The sequence below is a fragment of the Bombyx mori genome, chromosome 5 (genome assembly GCF_030269925.1).
Source record: "Bombyx mori chromosome 5, ASM3026992v2".
NCBI lineage: Eukaryota > Metazoa > Arthropoda > Insecta > Lepidoptera > Bombycidae > Bombyx > Bombyx mori.
In genome coordinates, this window is record NC_085111.1 from 9,045,331 (window position 1) to 9,073,002 (window position 27,672).

At 37.1% G+C, this 27,672-nt stretch overlaps 2 long non-coding RNA genes across 2 annotated transcripts; both read left to right on the top strand.

Annotated features, from left to right (window-relative positions):
• Positions 1-9,594: 9,594 nt before the first annotated feature.
• LOC134198985 (uncharacterized) lies at positions 9,595-10,739 on the top strand. The gene is made up of 2 exons (XR_009973295.1): positions 9,595-9,733; positions 10,479-10,739. It is a non-coding gene; the product is annotated as an uncharacterized LOC134198985 (long non-coding RNA).
• A 6,657-nt stretch (positions 10,740-17,396) lies between these two features.
• On the top strand, positions 17,397-19,164 carry LOC134198986 (uncharacterized). The gene is made up of 2 exons (XR_009973296.1): positions 17,397-18,073; positions 18,864-19,164. It is a non-coding gene; the product is annotated as an uncharacterized LOC134198986 (long non-coding RNA).
• The last annotated feature ends 8,508 nt before the right edge of the window (positions 19,165-27,672 follow it).

The following is a 27,672-nucleotide window of genomic DNA, read 5'->3' on the forward strand; positions in this document are numbered from 1 at the left end:
TGTTTTCAACTGAGATACCTATTTTAAGTTTACAGTATTAATTGTACAATTACTCTTGTGTGCGCTTTACGCTACTAAAATAATAAATCTTTGTTTTCAGAGCAACGCCATTGTTTATTACAGACTTACAATTCCTAGTAGGTACAAAAATAGAAAAAAGTCTTAGAGTAATAATAGCTTATATTACTTCTATGAAAAAAGTCTTAAAAATATACATGTTTAAAACACGCTCCGAATATCTGATCGGATTTTGGTGAAACTGCATTTAGGATTAATGGTAAACTCATGACGAATTAAAGGCGCGTGGATTTTGATTTTTTTTTTGGGATATTTAAGTTACATGTTTTACTGTACAATAGAGTATTGGAAATCTGTAATCTGTAAATTCATTGTCGTGGATTCAGTTTCATACTTAAAGTTATTGCTAACATTTACGAGGGTTTCTAAATCTGCTTCACGGGACTTTATCATTATTGATATTGAATACTGCAATGAATTGAGAGAAAGCAACTTATTTATTCAATTGATTGGGAGATTACGAAATTGCACTATTTATTTTACGGAGCTAAGATTAGACAATTCAAAAAAAAAAACAGAACAAATAATAAATCAAAATTACAATTTCGAATGCAGCCAGTCATTGCTAGTTCGTTTGGGCTTGAACCTTTTTGCTGAGAGCCGACAATCTCTTTTACAATTAGCTCCATGTTTGCTTTCGTTTTTTGAGAGAGCAATTGAATTTCTATTCAGCGAGAGAGCATACACTGCATGTCTACAGCGCTATGATAACATTTTTTCCAGCTTGTTTTGAAATGTCAGAATTCTTGATTTAGACAAATTATTTTGAGGAAATCTTAAAAAATATAAGCTATAGCTCATGCGATAAGTGCCGAGAAACGCTTAACGTTTTTAATGAGTAAGTAGAAAGATGAGTAGACTATGAACGAAATTTTTTTTATTTAGAATCAAACATAATTTATCGAATGTTAATATAAAATAATATAGTGAGATCGACTGACATTGTCCTAACCTAAAAAAACCTGAGATTTAATTTCAGCGCTACTAACTTACCGGGTCTAATTGCATACCATCCAGGTGCCCGCTCGAATAAAAAAAAATATCAAAATTCATACAACCGTTTAGTAACAACCACGATTGTAGAAGAATTATTTCCCGCGACCACTCACCGCTGGAGTCCCGCAAGGCTCCGTCCTCTCGCCGCTTCTATTTCGTTTATTTATTAACGATATTCCCCAGTCACCACCGACTCAGTTAGCTTTATTCGCCGACGACACAACCGTTTACTTTTCGACTAAGAACAAGTCGGTAGGCAGCGGTTTGGCTCTGCCCCTGGCATTGCTGAAGTCCATGGGCGACGGTAACCACTCACCATCAGGTGGGCCGTATGCCCGTCTGCCTACAAAGGCAATAAAAATAAATAAAAAAAGTCCCAATCGCGAGTAAACTCCAAAGCGCAGCCGTAGCCCTCGGACAGTGGTTCCGAAAATGGCGCATAGACATCAACCCAGCGAAAAGCACAGCGGTGCTTTTTCAAAGAGGAAAATCAACGTGTATTTCCTCCCACATTTTACTGGTGATAGGACCTCTTGTAAGTCCGCGCGGGTAGGTACCACCACCCTGCCTATTTCTGCCATGAAGCAGTAATGCGTTTCGGTTTGAAGGGTGGGGCAGCCGTTGTAGCTATACTAAGACCTTAGAACTTATATGTCAAGGTGGGTGGCGCATTTACGTTGTAGATGTCCATAGACTCCAGTAGCCACTTAACACCAGTTGGGCTGTGAGCTCGTCCACCCATCTAAGCAATAAGAAAAAAAAGGAGGAGAAATATCACACCCCCGATCACCCTCTTCGGCCAACTTATACCGGGCAAGGAAGGTGAAGTACCTTGGAGTCACCCTGGATGCATCCATGACATTCCGCCCACATATAAAATCAGTCCGCGACCGTGCTGCTTTTATTCTCGGCAGACTCTACCCCATGATCTGTAAGGGGAGTAAAATGTCCCTTCGGAACAAGGTGACACTTTACAAAACTTGCATAAGGCCCGTCGTGAAATCCCTAAAATCCCGCTTTTGCAGATTAGCCGTCGGAGCTCCGTGATTCGTGAGGAACGCTTGACTTACACGAAGGCCTGGACCTTGAATCCATCCGGAAACACATGAAGTCAGCGTCGGAACGTTACTTCGATAAGGCAATGCGTCATGATAATCGCCTCATCGTTGCCCAAGCTGACTACTCCCTGAATTCTGATCACGCAGGAGCCAGTCACCGTCGACGCCCTAGACACGTCCTTACGGATCCATCTGATCCAATAGCCTTTGCATTAATAAACGCCTTCAGCTCTTACACTAGGAGTAGGCTAGAGACCCTGGTAGCCGTACTCATCGAACTTGGCAAAGAGTTCGACGTGCAACTTAACCTAAACATCAGCCCGTTCGGTTTCTCGCCGGATCTTCTCAGCGGATCGCAATTCCGATCCCGTAGTAGATTCAATCGCGAAGCAGTTACTCTTGAGTTGTTAGGTCTCCTTTGGAGGCGCTCGGGCAGCTGTTAGCAAATCCCCCCCTCCTGGCAGAGCCTTCGCTCGTCCACCTGTCCTGGTGAAACAGGAAAGGCCTCCGGGCCACCAGTAATCCATCAATCAAAAAGAAAGAAGAATTATTTCTATATACCTTATGTTCAATTTACCAATTAATAAGCAAACATTTTGTTTTTCTAGTCCAGGTACATATCATAAATAAACCATTTCTCAGCGGAAACATTCAGGGAACGACCGGTTGAATACACTTAATATAGGACTGGATGCCGCGATCAATAATAAGTACGAAAGGGAGGAAATATCTGTAAATTAATAACAGTACGCACGTACGTGCATAGCACGAGTGCTATCGTACGGGAATTATTATTTGAATAAAAACACATTGACCTTGCATAGTGCTTGTTTGACGCATACCAATTTTAGCGTGATTCCATACGCTACTGGTGGTAGGACCTCTTGTGAGTTCGCGCGGGTACGTACCAACGCCCTGCCTATTTCTGCCGTGAAGCAGTAATGCGTTTCGGTCTGAAGGGTGGGGCAGCCGTTGTGACTATACTGAGATCTTAGAACTTATATCTCAAGATAGGTGGCGCATTTCTGTTGTAGATGTCTATGGGCTCCAGAAACCGTTTAATACCAGGTGGGCTGTGAGCTCATCCACCCATCTAAGCAATAAAAAAAAATATGAATTTTAAAATCGATTATTTTCGCTCATCACTATCCGTCTGTGTATCTCATTAAAAATGTTTGATGGTTTACCCTATTTTCCGTTGTGCAGCTGTAGCAGGCAAATTTCATTTCGCCATCCGACGCAGACATTTCATCCTGTTTGTATGAATCCCTGACACTGATGGAAAATGCATGGAAATAGTTTTTTCAATCACGTATTCGTATTGCGTAAAATTATTTTAGAATATTATATTATTTTTAATTACGAAGCTATTCCTTAAAATAATTATATAATAGTATAATGATAAAGTTCAACACCTTCGAGACGAGACTTTATTAACTTGAAAACTTTACTTTGAAACAAACGCATCAACGAATGTTGCTAATATATTTTGCAAAATAAGAATAATGTTTAATGCAATAAAGTTTAGAATGTGCGACCCTTACTCAATTGTGAGTTTTCTTTTCAGCAAAAGGTGAAACAGTTGTCGAACAAAATACACATTTTGGAAGTAAAGTAGAAGAAAAATATAGTGTCTTATTTATTATGTAATTGTCAAATGACATGGTGTAATATAGCTTTCACTTACGGGTCAAATAAAAGAGATTATTTTCTTAAATACAATCGTTCAAAAACTATTAAAGAAAATAATCAATTAAACATCATCTAATCTGCGAAATTACAGTTATTAAATATGTATAAGTATACTAAGTATAAACCTAAGTATAAATATGAAATTTAAGGCCCGATTTATCTTTAACAGGGAAACCTAAATTAAAAGTGAACATTTTCACGCAAAGCGGGCTCTAAATGAAATTTCTCCATGTTAAATTTATCTGAAGCACGACGGATTTTCTTACTAATCCTTTGTTAAAATTCGCTTATAATTGCCAATAAATCATTGTAAGTTACATTGAAATGGCTACAACAAGCAGTCGGACAGCGTAAACCCACCGACCGCTTCATTTCCTATTTGCGCCTAATGACATTTCATTTCATTCGAGACTTTGATTATGAATACCGTAGATTTTAATCCGTTTATTCAATGCTTCATAACATTCGTGGGAACAGCAGTTAGGCGTGATTTCAAAATGACTTTTTAAATATTAATAATCTGATGTGAATGTTTTAGTGAGCCAGTGAATCGTATATGACAATATTCTGACCGAGTATTAACCAGCTTATTAATGTCCACAAGCTCCTACTCCTACTAGCCACTAATTTATTCACATTTATCGCTTAATTGTCTTTATCCTTTCTGAAATTATCTTCAGTACTGATAGCAGGATAAGCTGTAAGCCAGCTAGAGTTGATCTCGTCCGAAAATGCAATTTATACTGCATAGCTGCTGTCTAAGTATATTGCGCCGTTGCAAATATCGGGAATTAAGTAATCAAAGTACTTACTTACTACTCTACTAAGCGTATTCACTAAATAATTTATTAAATTTTATTTTGTGCTATCGCCAAACTACTTGGAGAAGTTTAAGTCGGTAGGTATCCAAGCATTCCATTCCAAGTCTGAACAGCTGTTCAACAACCTTAACTTAACGAAAACTCAGTCCCGGTTTAAATCCTGTTTAATTTAACGATTTCCGACATCGGTTTTAAGCTCGACCACTCAATCTAGTTCGCAGAATTTTAATTGAAAAGTTTAAAACATACAAATTTAAACCCAAATTAGAATTGATTTTATTCTACAACCCAGAGCTTTTTAAAGGCACAGTTGGATAACTAAGTGTTATTAGCTACATGGCATAGAATTTCTGAGCACACATTGAGCGATAAGGACTAATTTCTTTGGGCACATAAGCGTCATAGTCTTCACGGCTTCGTTGGAGAAACAGTCAGAACGATTTTAGGTGCCTACAATAATGCTCAAAATGAGAATTAGAAGGAAGAAGAGAAGAAAGAGGTATTTAAGGTACGGCTTCTATGAAGTATTTATGTCTTTTGCCAGTTCTAAAGATTCGATCCCAGCATCTGTCCATAGTGCTCTTAGGACATAGGCTCTTTTGCTTTATAGGCCGATAGCATATTTTATGTAAGATCCTATGCCAGATCTATGAATAAAACAGAAACGCTTAAAATGCAATGAAAAGCTTCTAGGGACAGGTGGTCGGCGGCAGTACGACCTAGTTTTTATTTGGCTTCGTCCAAATGAAAAATTCAACTGAATGTTTCTTTGGCATCGCTTCCCACTGTAGCTTGGGAACCCTGTTGGGAATAAGAGAGTTTCGATGCTGGCAGCAACTGCAAACTAGGAATACTAATAAAAAACTTACAACCATGTCATGATAAGCTTTCACAGTTCTCAAGCTAATGATATTTTACGAATTAGTATAATGACTTTTTATTTGCCTTTAATGGGCAGGAGAGTATATGGTCCACCCAGTGTTGAGGGTTACCATCGTTCATGGAAGTTAGTAAGGCCAGGGGCACGGCTAAGTCGTTGCTTGCGGCTGAGCTCTCCGTAAACCTTTAAAGAAGGACACACCACTCAGGAAACCCCGTGGGAGGAATTTCACTACACAGGCGGATGGTATATGACAAAAAAAGGTGGACAAATGCAGTTGTTCCAAGTAGTATGTAGATGAAGTCTGCTCCGATGGTAGACGATGGGGTGGTAGAAATGAAATAACAGGATCATACTAAAAATTTCACATAACACTCCCCGTGGAATATATGGTACAAAACATAAAGAGAACGAAGTTTCTTCGGTTACCAGATACCCAGAGGTTCCTAAAAATTATTTCTTTGATAGAATCAACATTTAATCTGTCAATGGGTATTGGATTTGTTTTTTCTTGTTTTTTTTGCCTACCTAAATACCAATAGCCTCGAGGGGCTATTCTGGATATGAAGGCGCTCGCGGGGCTCAGCCTGAGAGACTTTGCTAACGTTTGCTTTAGCAAGAGCAGTCCTTCTCTGAATCTACCATCGATCTGAATCGCGACTCACCGAAAAGATACGGTTAGAATCTAAGTGGTTTCCACGTCGAACCTTTCGTCGCATTCGAAGAGTTCAATGACAGTGGATTTGGTGGTTATTTAAGCAGATCTAGTCGTAGAGCATTCTGGACATATCTAAAACATATACATTACTAAATTTCAATCACGATTCTTAATTAATTTTCGCAAAGAGCGTGATTAAGTAAATTTGTTATGTAATTTTAACAAACAAGTATATTTAAACAATTTCCGTATCAATAACGTTTCCTTGAACATGTGCTAGCTCTCACGCTATTCGGACATTAATGTCCCACTGTTCAGTGTTCCCTATCTGTGTTAATATTAATTTGGTAACCCTCGGAAGCGCAACCCCATATGCCTTCCCCGTTTTTATGCTTCTTATTGTATATTCTTAAGTCGTATGGTGAAATACAAAAAACGTATTGGGAATGGATGATTTGTTTATGGTTCCAAACTCAATTTTTTGTATATGTATTTTTTGTTGTTGTTGTTGTTAGATTGGCACAACTGTTTTCTATTCTGAAGTTTGAGTTGAATCGGTTCTTTAGATTAAATACAGTACTGTTTTATGTTATTTCATAATACCTAGTGTGTATTGAGAATTTCATAATGAACAAAAACATCGAATAAAGAGTTTGTCTTTAATTTTTGCTTCGACAAAATGGAATTTCGTGTTCGAAGTCACCGAAAATGTTACAAAAGGTTTCCAGTGAACCAACTTTATTAAAAACACGTGATATGAGTGGTAAAAATTAACCTCGCTAAGCAAGTCATCTATATCTGCAGCTGAAGTTAATATCGCAAACGTGAAGGAAATAGTGACTGAAAATCTTAATTCAAATTTCAGATAGATAGCCGCCGAATTTTCTGTCTCACAAGTTGATTCGTCCCTTTTTAAATAATTACTTGGATATGATATATGCCGTCGCTCGGTTAATTCCGAGCCTTGAATTTTCTCCAAAAACTCAATCGCATAAGAGTTGCTGTGGACATGATAAAACGAGTTATATCCAACCCAACATTCATGAAATGCATTGCTATTGGTAACGAGACGTGTGTTTAAGAGATTGACATGCAAAACTAGTCAACAAGCTTCGTAGTGTCGTCTTCCAACTGAAGCGAAAACGAAAAAACCACACCAAAGTCGATCAAAAGTAAAAGTCACGTTGACTGTTTTCTTTGACTATCGCGTTGTTGTGCACTCGGAATTCTTGCCGGAAAATTAAATGGTAAATAAAGAGTATTGTTTGAGTATTATGCGGCGTTTAAGGAAGCAAATTCGACGAAAAAGGCCACGTTGTGGAAAGAAAATTCTTGGATTTTGCATTACGTTAATACGCCCTCGCACAAAGCCATCATTGTGAACGAATTTTTGACCAAAAACTCAACAAATGCCATCGAGCAACCACCGTATTTACCAGATATGGCTCCAGCCGACTCCTTTTTTTTAATGTTTAAAAAATGTTTTGATGACTGAATTATTCCTATAGTATCGTTTCTGAAGGAGCATACTTTGAAGGTGATAAAATTAATTGAATGAATAACTAACATTTTGTGTATTATTGATAATTTCTCGGTATTTTCTTGATAGAGTAGTACGACTATATATTTCTGAGCAGGACATAGCAGTACAATTAGATAACCTTTGCAACAGTATGTCGCCAATTATTTGTTAAATAAATTTCCGTTAAATGATGCAGAATATCATATTTTATTCCAGCGGACGTTAATAAAATTGAAAACTTATCTACTAAATTAACTACAATATTTTATTTGTGTTTGCTCCATTTCATTCTGTCGGTGGATATCTGCGTTAGGTCAAATAGCTAGCTAGCTCGGGCCTTTGTTTCCATACTATCGGCCTCCATTTATGAGCCTTATCTTTGCTTCGCACCCAGCAATACACATTCGACATGTTATATAACGCCGTTTGATTCCATTCCAATTTGTTCTACATTTTATTTCACTATATCTCCTCTTATTTTTTTATACACAAATTGACGTTGCGGTTGGAATTATTCCCAGTGCTTATTAAGGAAGTTGGGATACAAGACTAAAATTAAAATAATAACTTTTAAATTCACTTCTGCCGATCTATCTGCTAATGAGATTTATTTTCAATTAGAGCCACGCCGCGCCGCTACTCAATTGCAGCCGTAACAAATAACATGATTTAAGCCCCGAGGTTGCTCGCTCAAGCATTATGGATCTGAAACAAATTAATGCCCAAGAAAATACACCTGGAGCTTCGCCTATTAATTCGGAAACGTTTGACATTTATAGCTTTATTGAACAATTTAACCTCAAAAACATTCCTTTAAGTACGTAAAATGCATATTTACAAATGAATTGAAAATTTTTATTAGGTTTTTTATTGCAACTTGGCACATAGTGGGTTTTTTTATTGATTAAATATAATGTTTTAAAGTTAACACGGTTATTTATTGTGTGAATTGAATTTAAAATATTAAAATTTACTGTTGCCAACCTGGCTTTCATGGATCATGAGAATATTACAGATCGCCGCATATGTCATGAGAGGTAGAATATGTTGGAGTTGACCAGACTACATACCCACTGTCGATGAAAAATCTGTGTCTAAGCCTCATTTGAGATAGAACTCAACCGAGGCATATGTGGTGCAATCGGCGCGTAAGGTATGTCTTATCGCAATTCTAGTCCCATGGGACGCCGGATCGGTAGTCATCAGCGCTACGACTTCGGCGTCGGCGGGCTGCCCGGGCCCCTCGTAGAAGGTACCACATGTTTCTGACGGGATAACCCACTGACTAAAAACAAGCGTGGATTTATATGCACCTCCTTCAGATTCTAAATAAAACGATACAATAATTTTGACTGTGCATAATAAACAAAACCGGGCACTGATCCATTACCTATTTTTACAGTCTTAAAGAAACGTCTTGAATTCACAAATGAGTTGTGGTCAGAATCACTGTTGTTGTTCGATGGTTGTAATCCTATCTGACGTAGTGAGCTTATAGTAGTGGATTATGCATATTTTAATAGTATAAGATGCCGGTTTGGTTCTCAGATGATTCTCGAACTTTTAAAGAATTTACTGTTCACATTGACAGCACAAAATAAATGGCGCTGCCTTGCTTTTTGAAACGTACAAGAATAACGTGCCCTATCACCAGTGCTCATTAAATTTCACCGCAGATATTTTATCGAAGCTAATAAAGAACATTCTTCAGCACCCTCCAATTCATCTTTGATTACATCAATTTGGCTCTAATAATATTTCCATTTGATTTGCATGGGGACTTTTTGGTACGTTTACCCTAAGACAGCTATGAAATAAAATGTATTTTCAGATTATTGATATGATTATTGCGAGTTTTGTAGATTTGTAGCATAAATATATTTTTTTTTCATATATAGATAGATACTTTATAAAGTTATATCGGGTCATATCTCGGATATTTAAGTTTTAAAATTATAAAAAGGTATATTTTAATAAGTGACTTATACAATCGAGCTAAAAATGTTTTCATTCAATTATACCAAAACGGTGAGTATCATCACCTTTTATTTCAAATATCTCAAATATTTCAAATATATTAGTCTCTCTTCTCAAACAACACAAATAATACATTTAAGAATTGATGAAATATGATTAGTTTTGTTCTGCGCGAGGAATCACCAACATTTTCTCGTCAATTTACCGTCATGGTTTATATGAAGGCCGTGAAAGCAATATATCAGCGGAGGGTGCTGAGATTGCACTATAACATTCCTTTTTATTATTATACACGTATTCAGCGATTGAAACGGGAACACTTACATACGATTTGCATGAATATGAAACTTATTAACATTCCTGAACTCGCTGCGTTCAGTATTAGCATTGACTGTTATTTGAACGCCTCTACTTCAAATCTCTCTCTTCGTCGTTTCTGAATAAATGAATAAATTTCCTTGAATTGCATTTGCCTATTCGATATGACTATATTATATTTCATAAGAAAAAGAATTTCTGTGATTTCCTTTGGCGGTCGCGTGAATGTGGTGAATATACTTTGTACAGTAGCTATAGTATCAGCAGTATTTCATTTCTAGTCTCGTTCATCGTTTCCTTAAAATTTTATGTTATAATATTAGGTCAGAGGACAGATGTATGTACAACTGAAGTGGTTGGGGCCCTTAATAGGAAATTACGGGAATATAACACTGGCGTCTTCGCTAGTAATTATTGCTCTGCTTTGTCAGTCTAGGCCCTTTACTCTTAAAAGATTTCCGTCTATTTATTATTGTAGAGACGCATTATAGTATATATCTAGAAACGAGCTAACGACAGAGTAGACATTAAACGGTCAGCCTCGTTGGAGTCAAATCAGGACGTCCCTCCAGAACGAGCCCGTGCTTGCCCATCTGCCCTGGTTAAAATGGAAAGGTCCGGGTCAACAGTAATACCTCCTTCGAATAAAACATGCTGAAATTATATTACGTTAGTTATTTAATTTGTATTGTTTAAAATATATTTTCTTGGTCATTAAATAAAAAGGTTAAGAATTAAATTTCTCGCTTTTTCTTCAATTATAAATAATAGCTGCTCACATATAATAAAAAATATGTTCCTGATTGATCCTCTTACGGATAAAAAATGTTGTGCATCTTACTTTGAAAACATCCATAGAACCCTCCATTCCTAATTTAACCTAGAGGTGAAATTTTCAAAAAATCATTCCTTAGTGAATGTTTTTTGATTAAATGCATCAACTTCCACATTATCGAGTTTGTAGCCCAGGCAGCCGAGGCGTTGATGAATACGTCAGCCAGGATAAGTAATTCTATATCTATAGAACCTAGCTCACTTGGACGATGTCACAATAAAGTAGAATTTAAACACTCTTGTTTTTAAAGGTTTTGACAACTAATTTCTCAGCAAGGCTGAAGTTTTTTGTCGAAAGCTAAACTTTTTAAACAAAATTAAACTCAACTACTCAAATCCAAGATGGAAATTTTGGGGAACTATGAGGCTTTTTAAGGAACATACGCCATTATTCCGATTGTTGAGACAGCTTAAATTTTTCGTGAGTTATCAAAGGCTAGAATACTGTCACAGTAGACTGTCGTCTCGCCCATTTGAAAAAAAATACCGTTATGTGACTATTTTCACCCTGCGACGGAGGGTGCAGATGCGACATAAGAAAATGTTTACGCAAATACACGTCGCAATTTTTTATACACACGTACTGCCGGTAAGGTAGGTCGTTCAACTTTCCGAAACTTACAAAAATATTATTGCGTACAATCAATGCTTTATACTCGTAAATCAGGAACAAATTGACAAGAAGAAGATAAATTAGACATAATAAGAATAACTTAATTAGAATAACATCGTATAATAAAAATCAAACCCGTAAAATTATAATTTGCGTAATTAACTGGCGGTAGGATCTCTCTTGTGAGTCCGCGCGGGTAGGTACCACCGCCCTGCCTATTTCTGCCGTGAAGCAGTAATGCGTTTCGGTTTAAAGGGTAGGGCAGCCGTTGTAACTGTACTAAGACCTTAGAACTTATATCTCAAGGTGTGTAGCGCATTTACGTTGTAGATGTCTATGGGTTCCAGTAATCACTTAATACCAAGTGGGCTGTGGGCTTGTCCACCCATTTATGCAATAATAAAAACATTAGTAGTTAGCCCTTTGGCTGCAGTGTAGGTCACCGGGGCCCTACGTGGCGCACTGAAGTAATTATGTCGATTTTTCTTACTAAGCTGAATTGAAAACTTTGCCATCTTTTGTTTGTTAGTGTATGTTTTAATCTTTTAGTTCTCTTATAAAAAGATTCGTTCTCAGTATTATTGGATTTCCCGGAATCTACCTACTAGATATAAATAAAATAGATATAAATAAGATTAAATGAAATTATTTATAGCCTTAAAAAAATTTAATAACACTTAAATATAATTTAATGCACTGTGTTTTACATTTCTATTTACACTTTTACAAAACATTATATTAACCACTTACAAATTTACATGACATCTTAGTTTCGTTCATTTACATATAAAGTTATATATTATATTTATATACTGTCTACTCAAAACCCCCCTTAAATTATTTTACCTCTCATAATAATTATATTCTAATATTTAAATACCTATGCATCTTGTTAAATTTCGAAGTAGTCAATAGCGTCGAAATTTAATAAAAGTATCTATTAGCTTAAACCTACTAGATATTCCGGCAACTTAGTAAGAACCTTAAGAAGAAGAATACGTATAGCACCGGTGACCTACATGACAGTCAACGTGTTAATCCTGCTTAAAAACCTTCTCTATTGTAAGTATAAAAAAAAAACTCTTAATAGTGCCGACTTGATGTTTTTATTAGTTTTTGGTATAGGAGGAGAAGAAGGATTCAAATTCAACAATAGTACTGAAGTTATAGTTTAAGTTGCATATGAATTCAATTCCTCAATCAAAACTGCAATGCAACTTGTTCCCAACTGCATTTGTGTGGGTTCCTGAAATGAAACTACACGTAGGTACATATTACGTTTCGTCCCTCTGTAGACTGTCTGCGGCTTTCCCATAACTTTGAGACTTAGTGCCGATTTCATTACTACACTACATAACTATCAGCGGTGTAATACGACATCCTGCGTCGTACATGTGTTAAAATATATATTGGCATAGATATTACAAGCCCAGTAATGGCCCTGATATGTGAAGGATTGGCCCTGAATGGATTTGATTTTAATGATTATTGTAGTGTAATACTGTTTATCCTAAGCTTTAACGCAAAGCGGATGATTGTTTCGTGTCAGAAATTAGCTGGGCACCTTAACGGTGGGTCAACCGTATCTCCAGTAATCAAGTAAGTCAATGAATCCGATTTGATCAAAGGGAAATAGTAGTTGTCATCTAGAATATAAAATTTGTCAAATTAAATGAAGTATAAAATACGATTCAATCCTTCAATCAATCGTAAAGCATAGCACATAACCTATGTCGGCAGCCCCTTCCATATTGTATCTGTTTATCGGAGCAATTTAAATGACATGTACATATTTATAACAGACTAGCTGGCCGGGCATACTTTGTAGTGCCTCAATCGATAAATAAAGCTTTTGTATAAAATAAAATTAAAACAAACAAAAGGAATCCGCCCGACGGGGGACACGTCAAAGGAAAAACAAAATTGTTATTTTTATTTAATTCCGAGCATTTTCATATTTATCTACCTTTTAAACCTTCTCTGGACTTCCACAAATAATTCAAGACCAAAATTAGCCAAATCGGTCCTGCCGTTCTCAAGTTTTAGCGAGACTAACGAACAGCAATTCATTTTTATATATATAAAAGATAGAAGATGTAGATTATAATATTCTATGAATCCTTCCATTAATCTCTATTTTAATCATACTTTCATTCAATCACAATAGTGTTTTTCAAGTTAAATGAAAAAAAGTCGAATAAATTGATGTGCAGAATTTTGAGTTTGCCTTTGAAGAGTTTGAAACGGCTTATTTGAGAATTCATTTTCAGGTTCTCAGTGAAGAAAGGCCAAAGTCCCCGGCGGCCAGGTCGACACACCCAGGACCAATGTCGCGGGGTTATCCAACCTGGGGGTTGATTGCCCTCACTAACAATATCGACTATAGACATTGAATGTGTGCATTGAACTCACAACACATGACGCCTTAAGATATTGTGATCGAATTATTTTAAATGATCATTTGTTACGTTAATATGCGTAAACTTTGAATGCATTAAAAAAGATGATTATTTAAAACAAAAGCGTGTTTCTGTGAAAGTTAAAACAGGTAATAAATGGCTCATTACTTCGGTAATTATGATGGGTGATTGTGTTCCTTGTGTACATCATCGAGTATCTATATATTATACGAGAAGCAAAAACTTTGTACCCCTTTTTACGAAAATTGCGCGGACGCAGGAGTATGAAATTTCCCACACTTATACAGAATATAGAGAAGGAGTGCAGAATGTAATTTTTTTTAATTATGCATAAAAATACATTAAGTCAATAAAAAACCACATTACACACACTACCATGTATTTGACACACACATGCGTGCATACTATTTGTTTATTATCAAACTTTTCTTATTGCTTATAGTCTGTGGTCAAATTGAGAATAGATTAAATATTGGTTGTCTTTATTAATATTTGTCTAAAGTGTAGTCTTGGCGAAATCTGTGATTAAAGAAGTATATAATATGTATAATCTTATAGATTATATAGGTCTTTGACAACAGAATCACAATAGTGTACACCCCCGATTACTCTCTTTAGACAACCCATACCCTGGGCCAGGAAGGTCAAGTACCTGGGCGTTACCCTGGATGCATCGATGACATTCCGCCCGCATATAAAATCAGTCCGTGACCGTGCCGCGTTTATTCTCGGTAGACTCTACCCCATGATCTGTAAGCGGAGTAAAATGTCCCTTCGGAACAAGGTGACACTTTACAAAACTTGCATAAGGCCCGTCATGACTTACGCGAGTGTGGTGTTCGCTCACGCGGCCCGCACACACATAGACACCCTCCAATCTCTACAATCCCGCTTTTGCAGGTTAGCCGTCGGAGCTCCGTGGTTCGTGAGGAACGTTGACCTACACGACGACCTGGGCCTCGAATCTATCCAGAAATACATGAAGTCAGCGTCGGAACGGTACTTCGATAAGGCTATGCGTCATGATAATCGCCTTATCGTTGCCGCCGCTGACTACTCCCCGAATCCTGATCACGCAGGAGCCAGTCACCGTCGACGCCCTAGACACGTCCTTACGGATCCATCAGATCCAATAACCTTTGCATTAGACGCCTTCAGCTCTAACACTAGGAGCAGGCTTAGGGACCTCGGTAACCGTACTCGTCGAACTCGACAAAGAGTTCGCCGTGCAACCTAACCCATGAATCAGCTCGCTGAGTTTCTCGCCGGATCTTCTCAGCGGGTCGCGATTCCGATCCGGTAGTAGATTAATTCGCGAAGCAGCTACTCTTGAGTTGTTAGGTCTCCTTCGGAGGCGCTCGGCTAGCTGTTAGCAAATCCCACCCCTCCTGGCTGAGCCTTTGCTCGCCCACCTGTCCTGGTGAAACTGGAAAGGCCTTCGGGCCCCCAGTAATCCATCAATCATATAAAAAAAAAAAAACAATAGTGTAAAAACATATAATTTCCATTAGTTATGGTCGAATTTGGACCACAATTACTTTTACTGGGGGGCCACTATTTTTTTTCTTTTTATTTTTTTATTGCCTAGATGTGTGGACGAGCTCACAGCCCACCTGCTGTTAAGTGGTTACTGGAACCCATAGACATCTACAACGTAAAATGCGCCACACACCTTGAGATATAGTTCTAGGTCTCAGTATAGTCACAACGGCTGCCCCACCCTTCAAACCGAAACGCATTACTGCTTCACGGCAGAAATAGGCGGGGCGGTGGTACCTACCCGTGCGGACTCACATGAGGTCCTACCACCAGTAGTATTATTAAATGGGACTAGGATTGAGAATCTCTACTTGTAATCCGAATTCGGCTTTTATTGAAAAGTCATGACCGCTATTGACTTTGTTAACTTTTCTTTGTTACCAAAATGGTTAATTAAAGGCGCGTTGTAGAAAGTAACCTTTTAGTTGTTACCGAGTCAGGTCATAAGTATTGTCACACAGTAAAAACTTTTCTTTTAGAATGCTGGCCACAAAAAAGTTTATTGAATTCGAATTTCGAGTTGTTCATGAAAATAAAAATAGTATACATTTAGAATTTCACTCATTTTTAAATATGGAGTGGACGCTTAAAGAAGACCGTGTTGCAGTTATTGCGTTGCATCGTTGCAGTTATTGCGTTGCATCGTTGCGGTTACGCGCCAATTCAAATTTTTAACATACTGTAAAATTTGAATACAACCAAAAGATTCGTTTATCGTACCATCAAACGATACAATGAAGACTCTAGTGTAGATGACAGGTCAAGAAGTGGTCGCCCTCGGTCTGTTAGGACTCCAGCAGTGATAAAAGCTGTGAAGGCGCGAATTCAAAGAAATCCCAAACGTAAGCAGAAACTGTTGGCCCTTCAGATGGGGTTAAGCAGAACCACGGTGAAAAGGGTGTTAAATGAAGACTTAGGGCTTCGGGCATATCGAAGAAAAACAGGACATCGTTTGAATGCTCGTCTAATGGACCTGAGACTGACGAGATGCCGCGCTTTGTTGAAGCGGTACGCAGGAAAAAAATATCGGGAAATTCTTTTTTCGGATGAAAAAATTTTTACCGTAGAAAAGAGCTACAACAAACAAAATGATAAGGTGTACGCACACAGTAGTGAAGAAGCGAGCAACCTTATTCCGCGTGTCCAACGAGGTCATTTTCCATCCTCGCTCATGGTATGGTTGGGAGTTTCTTATTGGGGCTTAACAGAGGTACATTTTTGTGAGAAAGGTGTAAAAACGAATGCAGTTGTGTATCAAAATACAGTCCTGACGAACCTTGTGGAACCTGTTTCTCATACCATGTTCAATAACAGGCACTGGGTATTCCAACAAGATTCGGCGCCAGCTCAAAGAGCGAAGAGCACACAAGACTGGCTGGCGGCGCGTGAAATCGACTTCATCCGGCACGAAGACTGGCACTCCTCCAGTCCAGATTTGAATCCGTTAGATTACAAGATATGGCAACACTTGGAGGAAAAGGCGTGCTCAAAGCCTCATCCCAATTTGGAGTCACTCAAGACATCCTTGATTAAGGCAGCCGCCGATATTGACGTTCGTGCTGCGATAGACGACTGGCCGCGCAGATTGAAGGCCTGTATTCAAAATCACGGAGGTTATTTTGAATATACTTCAGTGTCATAACAATCTATGTTTTGTTAAGTTCATTTTGGTATATTAATGGTTACATAATGAATAAACTTGTTTCAATTATTTTACATTAAACATGTGACAGAATTTATGACCTGACTATGTATATATTTTTGAACGTGCTCACCGATCCAACCGGAGCTCAAAAATACAATGTGAATACAGCTTAAGGTAAGAGGTTTTCAAGGTTATAGTAAAACAGTTATCCCACTATTCAAGCTTTAAAATAATTACACTAACACATTGACAGTTGATGATGGTGCAGCATCGTGAAATAAAAGTCTTTAATTCAATGTTAAAATAATTAAAATAACTTTTACGGTTTCATTTACGAGTAGTGTTTATAATTTCCGTTTTAAAATCTCTGACGTTTCGAATACTTTACAAATTTAGTGGTCACGGAAGAAAAAAGAATTCAGGAGTATTGGGGAAAAAATGATTTGATATGTGCTTAAATACGTTTCACGCAGAAATATTCGATCCGAATTCAATATTGAGCGAGACGCCGAAATATGTTCGGTAATTCGATACATCAACCTATATGCGAAAGAAATTGATTATACAATGAAATCAGAGTTCCACGTTCCCGATTTTATCCGAAAAGCTTATATTTGAAGAACCTTGACCGCTCTAAAAAGGTTTTATTGCTCATAAACGCGAAACGTGACTGCATGAAAATTTTACGGGGATAGTTTATTTTGACGGAAAGTAATTCGGCGTTGGTCGTTGTGGAAGTTTGCAATGTATTGAACACCTTTTTTGGTTTTGTATTTAGAACCTTTGAATTCGGCTCAAAGGAACATTCAGGAGTATTTTCAATGGCGACGGGACTTACTGTGAGTCCGTGAAAGTTGTTACAACCTCATCGCGTATAGCTGCCCCGAAGCTCTTTACAGGACAGCATTTATTCCAAAACTATTATGTATTCAACTTCATTTTTTCAAAAACACCACTTTACACCAGGAGGCCAATGAGCAATATTAATCCGGCAACGGCAATCAAACAAAAGGTTCCCGAAGGTAAGAATAAATTTTCGTGTTAACAAACTTGACAGCACGACCTTTCAACTACACAGCATGAAAAGTTTCACCTCCGACTATAAGTAGAGCTTAATGAATTTCCTCTTTGTGCCTCAAGTTAACGTGGAAATAACGTTGAATGTGGAAACTCATTTCCTTTAAGCAAAATTAATTGTTGAACGAGACTACAATAAGAAAAGGCGTCTTACCGATTAAGCCTCTGATCTGTTTAATTCCTTTATTTTCATTTGAGTTCTTCCTTTCGTTTTAGCGGCTTAATTAGATTGCGGAATGCTTAATAATCTTTTAGCGTGCTTATCCATTCTATAACATGAGTTTAAATTATGTTATTGAAACCGTACTACGACATGCCGAGACTATTGCTAGAGTCTACATTACAACTTGAATTTGAAAACAATTTTTTTGTCTCTGAAGTAAAAAGAAAAACTGCACAAAGTTTCAGTTTATAAATGATGCAACAAAAAAGCTACAAAATTCTAATTTAATTTCATTCATTAAAATCATCAATACCAATTCATATAAAACATTCGTACAGAGGTACTTGACGGGTGTTGGTATAAGAGAACAAACAGGTGATGATAGTGCTACTATAGACAGATGACAGGGACGTATTGGTAGAAATAGTGCCCCTAACAGGGTGGTTGGTACACTTCCTATTTAATAGTAAAAATAAGCTAATCAGTTTTATCTGAACTAATGTGTGTGCTTTTTTAATTTTAATGAAAGTCAGCAGCACCGTAAAGTAATAAATCGAAAAGTCTTGTTCCAGGAAATAATTCAGAAAATGCTTGAGTTCGATCCTTTGTGATCTCAGGGTTCGTGCAACAAGCGGATGTTCTCGGTGCAAATATCAAAGCGTTTCCGAGCTATTGGAAAACGAACGTATATGGAGAACTCTTCTTTAAACAAGGTTATCTAAGCGAAATCTACGTAAAGTGCCTGTTAACTGTAAATTGGTATTTTCGGCAACGACATACGAACGTATTGTAAATTAAAAAGTAATTGTTTTACCGAGAACCTTAATCGGAAATTGATATAAATATTACGAATACATTTATTTTGAAATGAAATTTATTTTTCACTTAAATTTTTATCAACGTTATAACGCTATTTGAATGTATCGATCCGATGATCTCCAGGCGAAGTAAATTGTCATTTCGTAATAAGGTGACTCTCAACAAAACCTGCATACGTCCGGTCATGACTAAATGTAGTATTTATTCACGCGGCCCGCACTCACAAAATCACGCCATTAAATCCCTTTTTTGCAGAAAAGCTTACCACAGCCGCCGGTAACTATACACCCGATCCTGAGGACCAAAAGGTGAACAGTCGCAATCGCCCAAAACACGCCACTTCGGATCCTCCCGATCCATTATTGATGTTTTTAGACATTCCCAGCATAGGTAACCGTTCTCGTCGAATCCGTCGAATGCGATAAAGAGTTTGTCGAAAATGAATTCACAGACAAAGTCCACTGAGTTTCTCGCCAGATCTTCTTAGTGGGTCGCTATTCCGGTCCGGTGGTAGATTCAGCTGAGCCCTGTGTGCTCGCCTACACGTCCGGTGAAGCTATGACAACCCCTTGAGGTTACTAGCATAGGTGGAAAAAAAATGTATTTACGATGATAAAACTGGTAAAATTACTTTCGAACTAGATGCGACACTGTCGCTTCCTGAGAAAATCTTTAAATTGTTGCCAGTTCGTGTCTTGTTCGTATAAACTCCACAAAGGACTGTGCTATCTCGAGATGGACGAAAGGGAATGAGCAAGGGCTAACTCAAAGCAAGTACTGTAGTAATTGGCGAGAAAGTGGTAGATATGCACGAGTTCACGCGGAAATAAGCTGTCTGGGTCACGTAATTGGGTAAGTTCTGGTACAACTGCAATTAATTAAGGCGTCTTAACCGAAAGGAGATAAGGAATATTGAGTTAGGGTAATTTTGAGGGAGCTACTAATGTACAGGCGATATTTTCATATCGTGTAACAAGAAATCAGAGGGTATTCTTTTTTGGCAGGTTTCTATTATTAGCTTTAAAATAATGAAAAATGTTCTAAAATTAATAAAATTTCCTTCGAAATTTGTCTACGTTATTATGTTGGGAAAGTTGAGTAGCTTTCGATGACCACAATAAGTCTTGATAAAGGATGCTCCTATTAGAATAGATGCGGTGTTAAATTTTGCAATTCTCAGGTGAGGTATTAGAAAGGTGGTAGAATTTAATTTTAATATTGTGTCGTAGAGTAGGGGACGCCTATGTCCAGCAGTGGACATCTGAGCACTGGAAGAAAGAAATACTGCGTCGTAGAAGGAGCAGTTTTGGATTATCATCTGCGAGTATGAGGATGAACCATGCTTTATCAGTATCCGAGAATGTTCATAACCGTGTTCCAAACTAACTCTTTGCAATCGCCTTCGAACTAATGGGTTGATGAGACCTGTATTGTAATTGATTTAATGTACACTTAGACTCTATATTTTACCTGCTTAACGGGAGATCGAACTCACTTGGTATCAATCTGAATCCAGGGACATCACACAGGTGAATATTGCCACAGATCTTAAGACCTGAGCTTTAATTTCAACTGTATACCTAATTGCTATCCCAACCCTACAAATCGGAACACATGACTTCTACGCGGCATAAATAGGCAGCGTAGTGTTGGTGAGGACTTACTATACTAGCACATATTATGCAGTCGAAAGTATATTGGGAATTAATGTTCCAGTACCATCAGCGCTATCCAACTCTCTCTCTCCACTCTAATTACAATTTTATACTCTTAAGAATCTAACTTTCGAACCGAATATTGATAATGCTCTCCCACCAAATAAAGGACAAAGACATCATCCACAAATGATGATTTTAAGGATTTACGAAAAATTTACATTACAAAGGATTACGGTAATATTTCGACAAAACATAATTTCCGAATAACATAGTCGAACCACGGCATCGTTCAGCTTACAAAGTGTTTTTGTGTTGTAAGACTGACATCAATAACTTAGTCTGTGGTCGCGCGGGCTGCTGTCGGCGTGTCGGCTAGCCAGCACGCTTCACTGCACATTTCCGCCCTCGCTACATACAATTTGCCTGTTCCTAGTTTCAATAGCCGCCTGGTGCCGTGCAGGCTTTATAGTGCTGCCTTCAGTGAATACAAAATTGGGTCGAGTTTTCTATATGAATGGAAGTGAACCGTAAAAGGGCCCGTCGAGAATCTATAATCATGAATATATTTAGCACATGTGTTTTAATCATATCAAGTTTTTTAGCCTACGAAATTCTTTATTTCAGGCGATGTAATTTCATTTTTGGTACACACCCAGAATACTAGTAGTATGTACCTATAAAGTAACTAATCGTTTTGAATAGCATTCGCAGCAGCGAAATTAATTTCATTTAAATTAATAATGAAGATGCACTAACGCAAATTGATAATACGAATTAACTTACTGTATCACTAATGATGTTATCATAAAATATTAATATTAAGCGTTATAATAAACAAAAAGTCTGACATAAAATTCAAAGAAATTCTTACACATTTTATAGTTACACTAGTTGTGTCCCGTGGATTCACCCGTGTTAAATTTGTACTTCAGTAAAAACGGAACTGTTTCTGTAAAGATTTATTTAGGGCATGTCCTGTATATCGACGATAAGCACCGAGCTTCAGGTTTTGTTTTATAATACGCGACAGAGTCCTAGCGGGAATCTTCAATTCTCGCGATAAGATTTTTTTCTTCCTAATGGGTTTTCTACGAATTCTGGCTTTAACAGCATTGTAATTATAACAGCACGCGGCCACCCCAATCTTTTCTGGTCTTCGACAGACGAAGTGTTGTTGTATCTGTTGATAATGCGATATACGAACATATGGCTGATATCATGCTTTTGATGTTTCTAGAATATGACCGACCATACGTACTTTGTGCAAGGCGATCACTGCAATCCTATTTTATTTAACACCCCATTCCATATTACAATTTGATAATGAACACAAAAATTATGTGAAATGGAGCAAAATCGAAAGAAGTTTTTAAAATAATATACGTGTTCAAAATATATAATAAAAAATTAAACAAAAAAAGTTTTTACGTAACAGTAATCATGACCAGACTAGTTATATATATGTGTATATGTGTGTTTATAGGAATATTTGTGTATTTTTTTCGGTTTTCGCCAGTTGTTAATACATAGAATTATTTTCACGCTTTAGTTTCGAGTTTTTTATTGCCCTTATATTATTTCTTACGTTCTGAATACGTTTCGTAGTCATGAACGACGATGGCAGACATACTAGTGCGAAAAGCGAACGATTCAATAATTGAGGCCTATAAAATCAAAGGCAGCTATATCCAAGTCTGTCAAATATTCAGGTAAACTACAAAAATCGGCCCTAAACACGTCATTACGGATCCTCCTGATGCATTGAAGTACTGCTCTTGCTAGGGCCAGTGTTAGCAACACTCCCGGTTTGAGAAGCTGAAATAACTGTTCGGATAGTTACGACATTCTTTAGTTTAAAGCAGTTTTATAAAGAATGAGAATATTACTAATAATCTGAATTTTAAATGATAAAACTTCGTTTATTAGTACTTAGTACAGAGTAAAAATAAATTTTTTGAACTGAATTTGTTAGAGATTTAGCTGCATTTGTTATAACATGAAAACACTAAAGCGTGTCCAACTAACTAAACAAGATAGCGCCATTGTTAATCCATTTTACGACATTAAGGCGTTTAACTGCCTTTGATTTTGTAGGCTTCAATTTAAAATCACCGCACAGTATTCTTCAACAACACTGCTAATACCATGAGTACTAAATTAAAAAAGGAAATAAAATCCGCTATTCCGGAAAATGAAATTCATTTTGTGTCGCGTAAAGAGGTGAGGGGAAAATCTATCTCGGAAAGTGGATAATCCTTCAAGCAGACCACGTTACAGAGTCGCGGTGTACTTTAGAAATATTTTATAAAAGGTTCCTTTTGCTATCGAAGAATGGTTTGCTGTATAATAAAATCGATGAAGCCCGTAGTCCCACGATATATCACTCGCAACAAAAGTCGTAGGTTGATATATTATATGCTATAGAAGGGATGGCTTCCTGAATTATTAACATGATTATACCTAAGGGTGGATTAATAATAAGTCGTTGGTCAGTATAAATGAGTAGCGTGTTAAGTAGATGTTCTATGATAACTTACAACTTAATAGCTCACAAGGTTATTTTATGAAATTTATTTATTGTAAAATAGCTTCATCGGAAAATAGCATCGGAAATAGAAATTGAAGTCGTCGTGGCCTAAAAGATAAGACGTCCGGTGCATTCGTTTTAAGCAATGCACCGGTGTTCGAATCTTAGGCGGGTACCAATTTTTCTAATGAAATACGTACCAAATATAATTTGCGTAATTACAGGTGACCTATTGTGAGTCCGCGCGGGTAGGTACCACCGCCCTGCCTATTTCTGCCGTGAAGCAGTAATGCGTTTCGGCTTGGAGGGTGGGGCAGCCGTTGTAACTATACTTGAGACCTTAGAACTTATATCTGAAGGAGGGTGGCGCATTTACGTTGTAGATGTCTGTGGGCTCCAGTAACCACTTAACACCAGGTGGGCTGTGAGTTCGTCCACCCATCTGAGCAATAAAAAAATGTTTTGATTTATCTGACACCTAATTGCCAAATTAATTTTAAAATAAAACTATAATATAAAAATAATTCAAATCATGTCTAGGTCTTGTTAGTTTAAGAAATTTCCATAAAAAAAGATTTTAATTTCTATCAGATTCGAGAAGAAACTGAGAATTGAGATTTTAGATTAGTTTCACAATAACGTTCTACTCGGCACAGAAGACTGCTCCGTGGCCGAAAGTCAATGATGGTTTAATAATTTTCAAAATAATAATAATAATAATATGGCATAAACGAAAGCGAAAGAGGGCAGCCTTAATCCTCTGAAATTCATCGATGTTTGTAGACCTGCGACGTCTTGCCTGCAAATCCGGGCATTCGCGACTTCAAAACTAGCATTTTTATGATTTCACCCAGACACGGTCGTACTTTGGCATCACGTATATTTATTTAATATGAATTTGTAATATTGTGATCAATATTCTGAATTTACAAAGCCATAGGTTAGCCCATGAGCCCAACCTGGTTAGATCTTAAAGTACATAATACGTTAATGTCAAATGTTTTTTTTATTCAAATAGATTTTGCAGAGGTTTTCAAATAAAACCCAGTTTCAATATTTTTTAAATGTTTTCTAATTTCCATTGTTTGGCTATTTCCTAATTAATGCACGCTAGTAGAGTTCAGTGGCGGTTTCACTTGTCAAGTACCATAAACCTCTTGATCTTGCAGAAATAATTGTAATCGGTTATACAATAAACTATCTATTTTTATGCGTACTATATTTGCAAATATAAACCAGTAAATAAATTGTAATAAGATACCCAATGTGGTCTGATCAACTTCGCAATGGTATGGTAAAGTTTAGGTACAATATCTCTTGTGAATCTTGAGTGAAAATTATCGACTGAAATTAAACAAATTATTTTTCAAAGATAATTGTTTTGTTAAATAAAAAAAAAAAACTTTGAAATCATTACGTTGTCGATCAGAGAATAGATTCATCTAAACTAAAACATCAGTTTTCAGAAATTCCTTAAGCAACTGAAGTAAATAAATTTTGCCATCTGGTCTGAAGGATATTTAATTTACCCGTAAGTGCAGTCAGTGCTCGAGATTCACCGTTTCCTGAACATCTGGAGTAAATAATCAAAGGCGATGTGCTCTGTCATGAAAAATAAGGCTGGCAATTTAATACTTTCTACTTTATAAACGTTATCATTTCACTTCATTAGCGAAGTCGATATTTTAGTAGACACATTAGGGATGTCGTTCCTAGTCCTACAAAATGATATATGTATACGGAAAGAGCCAGGACTTAAATGAGTCGACTATTATCAAAGCCGGCAATCTGACTTTTGGACAATGATTGGTAAATCAGAAAAACGAATTATTGACTTTGTATTCCATTGGCAGTCACAAAACTCTTCGGAACGAAATTTTAGATAAATAACAGGTTAAGTATTAACCTTTATTTAGTGAAGGTTTTGAACCGTATTCTTTGAAGGAGACGATTATATTCAAATCAATCTGTATTGACATATCAATAAAAATATTTTGTCCAAATGCACAGATTGCCACCTTTGATAATAGACGACTCAAATGCTGTCTTGTATCAGTTTGGTGTTAGAAAGGAATTTCCTTGATGTTCACAAATCATATATTTACTCCTGAATTGCGATGTGAATTAATGAGTTTATATATTTTATCATACAGCATCAATAGTTCGCTTAATTCCCAAGGAAACCGACTAGTGGGTCTATTACAGACGATAAAATGTTTGCTATTAGGATTTTTTCTTTGTTCGTATCTATTACTGTCAAAAGTAGATATCCCATTTGATGGTAAGCCATCATCGTCGCTTGTTAATGTCGATAATGTAAGTAGTATAGTAAAACATCTGCCTACCGCTGGGGAATTTTGAAACACATTTAGGGGAGAGTGATGCAAGCTATTGTTTTTTTTTCCTACCAATGCTGATTGATAGCCTTGAGAGGCTATTTTTTTTTATTTTATTGCTTAGATGGGTGGACGAGCTCACAGCCCACCTGATGTTAAGTGGTTACTGGAGCCCATAGACATCTACAACGTAAATGCGCCACCCACCTTGAGATATAAGTTGTAAGGTCTCAGTATAGTTAAAACGGCAGCCCCACCCTTCAAACCGAAACGCATTACTGCTTCACGGCAGAAATAGGCAGGGTGGTGGTACTTACCCGCGCGGACTCACAAGTGCTCCTACCACCAGTACAATATTTCAGCTTCGCCCTAACATGTAGGTGACCTCACGGGGTTCAAACCGGAGTGTTGCTAGCACTGGCCCTAGCCGTGCTTCGCAGAATCTACCACCGGATCGAAAACGCGACCCACTGAGAAGATCCATAGACACAGCCCACTCAGTTTCTCGCCGGATTTTCTCAGTGGGTCGCGTTTCCGATCCGGTGGTAGATTCTGTGAAGCACGGCTCTTGTTAGGGTTCGTGTTAGCAACGTCGTCAGGTTTGAGCCCCGTGAGCTCACCTACTAGTTAAGGTTACGCTGAAATAGCCTCTCAAGGCTCTCAGCTTAGGTAGGAAGAAGAAAAGGAGCGAGATCGGAGCTCTTGGTGTGAGCTTATTCAAAGTGATACCGGTATCTAGTCGAAACGAGCCGTCTAGACTACAGACTGGCCTACAGCTAGTCTAACGCACTATTTCGACCGGCGTCACATCAAGCCAGACGTCAGCTAGGTTTTGTTCGCGAACATACCTATTATTATTGCAGAAGATATAATTTCGGGATAATATTTGGAAACTTACCGGACCCATATCGAAATCCTGTTAATCTTGAAAATTACAGTATAATATCAGTTTAATTAACATTATTTAGGTACCTGAATAACGTTAATTGTTAATGTAAATGTTTAATTTTGGAAGAAAGAACTAGGAAAATCTAAGATTAATAAAGCAACGACAATAAAATTGAATAACCCTTTTATTTGAATCGGCCTAAACCTACCTCCCTGTTTTTTATCTCTTGGTTCATTTGTTTCTTTGTTCATAACCTCAAAATAATGTAGCAGGTTAATTTTATGGCTTTGTACAATACGCCATCTTTGTTTATACAGTAAGCACTTACAATTATCTAAAAATGTTAGATTAGATTGATTCCAGTCTGTAGTTATTTTAGAAGTTTGCCGTTCATGAATGGAGAGGGAGGTCGGCGACGGGTCGGCTCAGGTTGCCTAGCAACGCATCCCTCTCGACTCGAGTCACCGTTTGACCCTGGAGGTCGCTCATCCCGATGTCATTCCCCTACGAGTAGGCATTTGTATGCACGAAAACAAATCACTAAAACATTTGATCTTTTATTTTTTAAGTATCTTTCAAAAGTTCACTCTTATTGATTTAATTAGGAATATAAATAGTTAGGAGGTAGTAGATAATTTCGACATTATAGCGTTTCATGTTTCAATAAAAGGCAACACAAAAGTATTTTGTGTATAACGCCATCTATGATTAGTATGGATAAGCTTTAGAAAATAGGGCTAATGTTTTATGGTGTCTAATAAAATTTCCACAAATCAATGAATATTAGTTCAAACAGCTACTTACAGAGGGGGCATCAATCGCATTACTTCGTTTTAAGCATTTTGATAAATCAAAGTTTCACTCAACACCGTAGATTAAGCTTTTAACAATACAGTAAGTATGTTTAAAAATTGTCAAAACCCTTATTCACCATTTCTGAACCAAAAACCGAATTAGTTTTAAAGTAGTAAACTAGATGGCGCTGTTATCAATGACCTTTCAAAACGAAGATCATAATTTTATTAATATATTATGTGAGCTTTAATTAAATTTTTAGCATTATATATATGCATATTATTACTAAGTTTAAAGTTAAATTTGTCTATACGAACACATAAGTACTATTTAGCTATTTATACACTACCACGACAT